We start from the raw sequence: 5493 nt of genomic DNA, 5'->3' as shown, positions 1-5493 counted from the left end.
TGCTTTGGCCTGTGATGTGGATCGCTTGAAGAGCCACCTTGTGGTTTGTGGCCCACTTCCAGATGGCCTCCACCTCCCTGCACAGGGAGAGGGACACCGTGCCCCCTGCTTGTTCACATAATACATTGCTGTGGTATTGTCTGTCTGGTGCAATGTAATATGTCTGAAAAATAGTTAAGGGCGTAACGTATAGCTCTCATCTCCAGAATATTGATACGCAGTTTGCGTTCCAGTAGCGACCAGAACCCATATGCCCGTTCAAGCCCACAATAAGCTCCCCAACCTGAAGTGGAACCATCCGTCGTGACAACTACCTCTGGAGACCTAACCCCAAATGGAACCCCTGTGGAAACATTTGCATCTTGTAACCACCATTGCAGCTATCGTAGAACAGACCTAGGGATAGAAAAACACCTTGAACTAGGGTGTGCCCATGGATTAAACACCCTCACAAACCAATATGAAGTCGGGCAAATGGCACCACATACACTGTTGCGGCCATAAGACCTAGAAGCCGCTGTGTGACAGATGCCTGCTGAAAACGTTTTGTAATACATGCAGACACCATGCTCTGTAAGCAAACAACACGGTCTTGTGGTAGATACATTCTCCCAGTGTCTGAATTTAAGACAGCACCAATAAAAGGCATCACCCATTGGGGCTGTAAACAGGATTTTTTCCAGTTAATATTTAAACCTAGTTTGCGGCAGCCTGACGTTGCTAAAGTCAACTGAGGTTTCAAGCCTTCTGCGGTCTGAGCTGTGAATAACCAGTCATCTAAATAAGGAAAATAGAACACCCCTGTGATCTCAAGGATGCTACCACCACAGACATGCATTTGGTGAATACCCGTGGAGCCGTACTGAGTCCAAATGGAAGCACTTGGAACTCATACATCTCCCTTTGAACGTGGAAGCGTAAGTATTTGGTGTGGCTGTCATGTATACGGATGTGGAAGTAGGCATCTTGCAGCTCAAGTACAGCAAACCACATGACCACCTCCAAAAAGTGAACAACCATCTGGAGCGATAACATCCGAAATTTTTTAACCTTTAAGAAAACATTCAGATCCCTTAGATCAAGAATTGGATGGGAGCCCCCGTCTCTCTTGTTTATTGAAAAGAAACGAGAATAAAACGCGGGACCTGAAAAAGGCAATTCCAAATGAAAACACAACCCCTTTATCCATTAACATTTTAAAATCAGAAGACAATTGTGTACAAGCAGAATCCGAACCATAATAATGAGAGTGTGCTTCCCCCGGCAGCAAATGCAGGGGAGGCAAGGCTTGGAACTCTAATCTATAGCCCATTTCAACAATTGACAGGACCCACTTATCATTGGTCACAGCCTCCCGTTCCGTAAGGAACAGGGAAAGCCCCTCCCCAAACCAAGGTTGGGTGGGTCAGAAGGGAGTCAGAAGCTAGATTTACCCTGCCGACCCGCATCCCTGGGGGGGCGCTGACTAGGATTAGCCCCCTTAGCCCTGCCACCTGTATTTCTTTGAGGTGGAAGCTGCTGTTGCGGGGCAAAACCTCAGTGCGGCAGATACTTGTCGTAGTGTTGAAAATACTGCTGAGGCTGATAGTTGCCAGAAGAATAGAACCGAGACTGGAACCGCATGTTAGCCGCCCTGAGCCATTGGGAGGGCGGGATATCTAAAAATAAAATAAATAAATAAATAAACCGCTGTCGGTAAGGAGGGGATTACAACGGGGTCGAAGTGATCCCAAACGATCTAGCTGTTTGCTTTAGTTTCTTCTTTTGTTGCAGGAAGTTGTCAGTCAACTCCGAAAACAGGGACTCTCCCTCCAACGGCAGGGCTTCTACTCCGTTCCGAGTTTCCCGGGGAAGGGCTGGGTTCCGCATCCATGCATGACATCTGAGAACAACAGCCGAAGCGACTGCCCTCCCTGCAGTGTCTGCCGAGTGCTCACTGGTGCCGAGTTGTTGTTTGGATAGTTTTATCAGCTCCGACAAAATCATGTTGGCTAGGGAGTGCAGATCCGGTGGCAAATGATCCACAAATACAGACAGCTTCTCTTCCAGGAAGATTGAATATGCAGACATCACTGCTTGGTAGTTGGCAATTTTGAAAGACAAAGTCATAGAAGCATACAATTTTTTACTAACTGCTTCAATTTTCTTGCCCTATCAGAAGGGGTCGTGATAGTTCCAGCCCTATATTTCCCCTGCATCTCGTCCACTACCAGTGAAGAGGGTGTCGGGTGCGTAAAAAGAAATTGGCAGTTATCCTGCCTAACTCTGTACATATATTCCAGCTTCCTGGATGTAGCAGGATGCAGGTTTCCTCCACATCTCCTTTACCTCCTTTACCTCATCTAGGAAATCATCCACAACTGGGATTGCCACACCAGCTGAAGCTGCCCTCCGTATTTTCCCTAAGGTTTTATTCTTAGGCTTTGCATTTGTAGGCATAACCTCGAAGTCCAATCCCTTAGCCATCCTCTGCAATTGCGCTGAGTCAAACCTTAAGTCCTCTGACTCATCTACTGGCATTTCATCCCCTGTTAGGGGTTCCATAGTGGCAGCTGGTTCCAGAGGTGGAGCCTCATTCGGTTCCAGAGCTACATCATCTGGAACCATTGGTTCTGGTACCCACTGAGCACTCCCGCTGGCCCTGACGGAAAGACTGGTTTCCCAAGAAACCGCTGCTCAGCCCTCGTTCTTCCCTTTTCCCCAATTGTATGCGTGGATTTCACACTATTTGCTATGCTGCAGCAATGTCCTGCAGCTTCGCCCGATTCCCCCCGTCTTTATTTTTTTAATTTTTGGATTTATATCCCGCCCTCCCCAAAGCTCTCAGGGCGGCTTACAATGAGGCATAAATGCCAAGGTTAAAACAATAAAAACAATATAAAACAATACAGTACAATACGATTCACTAAAATATCGGTGCTCCAAAGGTCACATATATCATAAATTACAAGATGGGGTTCTGAAGTTATTAATACCAGACAAGCAGCATACGTCCCAGCAGCACTGTCATCCCATCTTCAACCAGGAACGTCTCGCTCCCCAATGATAGCTGCCGAAGCGGTGGTAAAGTGCGGTGATGGGAAAAGCGGTGATGGAATAGTGGCGGCGGCGGCTCCTACTCAAAAGCCTGGCGGAAGAGCTCCGTTTTACATTCCCTGCGGAACTGCACAAGGTCTCACAGGGCCCGAATCTCTTCTGGGAGCTTGTTCCACCAGGTAGGAGCCGCCACCGAAAACACCCTGGCCCTGGTGACAGCAAATTTGATGTTCCTGGGGCCTGGAATTTCCAGGAGATTTTGACTCCCCAACCATAGTGCCCTTGGGGGAACATGCGGGGAAAGGCGGTCCCTTAGGTAGGCCGGACCCTGGTCATATAGGGCTTTAAAGGTAAGAACCAGCACTTTCAAGCGAATCCGGTACGCCATTGGCAGCCAGTGCAGCGCTTTCAGCACAGGCCGGATGTGATCCCGTCTAGAGAGACCCATCAGCAGCCTGGCTGCAGCATTCTTGCTGCATTGTCTCCCCTCTCCGTCCTGGGATGTGCTCCGGGGAGTCGGGGGACCTGCCAAGATTGCATCCCAAAGTGGGGCCCATCTGGACAGGGGCGGGGAGAAGGAATTTATTAATCTCCCCCCCATCTAAAACAGGGGGTCAGTCTTGAAAGCACTAGAGGGCACCTCAATTTCCCCCGACTGGGCAAATAGGGAGGGAGAGGCAGGCTTATGCTACCGCTTCAGGCTGCCAACCTCCAGGTGGGACCTGGAGATCTCCTGCTATTGCAAACTATCTCCAGGGAATAGCTATCAGTTCCCCTGGAGAAAACGGCTGCTTTGGAGTGGAGAGTGGACTCCAGGGCATTCTCCGGCGCCGAAGCTCCTCCCCGCCCCAAACCCCGCCCTCTCCTGGCTCCACCTCCAAAGTCTCCAGGTATTTCCCTACCGGGAGCTGGCAGATCCTGGAATGGATTCGGTTTCCACGGTTGCAGCGCACGTTTGTTTGGGTAAACAGGACATCACGTGTCGAAAGCCCCGGGGAGGGAAGCTCTGGCGGGAAGAACGTTGGGAGTTTAAGGTGCCGCGAGACTCCATGCGCGCTGAAGACGCCCCGAGCTGGGGAGGGGGCAGAGAAGGGGGAACAGATTTGAAAGGGAAGTGAAAAGTACTGATACTTACTAGCGATTTCAGCTCTCATACTTTTATTTAGTTCGGAACAAGACAACTAGAACCGGCTTGCAGGCAGGTTTATATGTGCAACAATCCCACACCCAAAACACACCCACACACAAGTGATTGGTCATTATAGTGGCCGAGAGTTCCATGGGCTCTTGGCCGGGAGCCTAGCCCTCCTGTTGGTGCGGGCTAGGATCCGCTTGGCCCATTGTTCCTGAGAGCGAAGCTTGGCCGCTTCGCATGACCACGTGGCAACCTAGCCGCGCACGCGGTCGTTGATGGATACATTACAGGAAGGTTCAATGCAGTTTAGCATTTTTTGTTGCTGCTGCCATTGCTTTTCAAAGAGCATTGCAGGGAGCCGTGTTGGCCCTGGGCTAAGGGGGGGGGGAATGCCATTGCAACGATAGCATCCAAAATATTGCAGAATCGTTGCTGCTGGTGGAGGCAGAAGAGACTCGTTTCTCAGGGTTTAGGCACAGATTGCCCTGGCCTGAATAGCTCACACTACTCCTATCTCGCTGGTTAGTTATGGGAAGCTAAGGAAGGTCGGCCCTGGTCAGTATTTGGATGGGAGACCACCAAGGAAGTCCAGAGTGTCTACTCAGAGGTAGGCCATGGCAACCCACCTCCGAAGGTCTGGTGCCTTTGGTGTCTTGAGAACTCTACAGGGTGGGAAGCTAAGGAAGGTCGGCCCTGGTCAGTATTTGGATGGGAGACCACCAAGGAAGTCCAGAGTGTCTACTCAGAGGTAGGCCATGGCAACCCACCTCCGAAGGTCTGGTGCCTTTGGTGTCTTGAGAACTCTACAGGGATCGCCATAAGTGCAAAAAAGGTACATACCCATTCCACCCCCAGTACGATCTGATGAATCTCTCTCTCATAGCTATCTCTGTCCAAATGGAGGTTCATCTCTCCCCTTCTCTTGCCGTCTTCCATCAGCGGATGAGGACTTTTCTGTCTTGTTTGGCATTCTGTCTATGATCCCTACCTCCTAATCTATATATCTAATAGCCAAGTTGCCCCCTGGTGTGCGGATACTTATTTCCGCACATCGGGGGCACCTGGGGGGGAGGGAGATTTCTGTGCACACGTGGGGCGGTCCCCAGGTGTGCACAAAAATCTGAAAACTTAAAAAAACTATCGGGGGGATATTAAAATCCCCCCAAAAGTAAAAGAGTGTCCACTGCGCGCGCGCGCGCAGGGAACGCTCTACGAACTGTCTCGGTTGGGGGGGGAACACTGGCGAGGCTGAGACTAACCCGCAGGGCTGTTGCAGGGAGGCCAAACGGCAGCCCTGCCGGACTCGAGCTGACGCGCTATGA

Source organism: Gekko japonicus, unplaced genomic scaffold (genome assembly GCF_001447785.1).
Source record: "Gekko japonicus isolate JY-2015 unplaced genomic scaffold, Gekko_japonicus_V1.1 scaffold2514, whole genome shotgun sequence".
NCBI lineage: Eukaryota > Metazoa > Chordata > Lepidosauria > Squamata > Gekkonidae > Gekko > Gekko japonicus.
The sequence above is the reverse complement of the archived record's forward strand: the minus strand, read 5'-3'. Positions refer to the sequence as shown.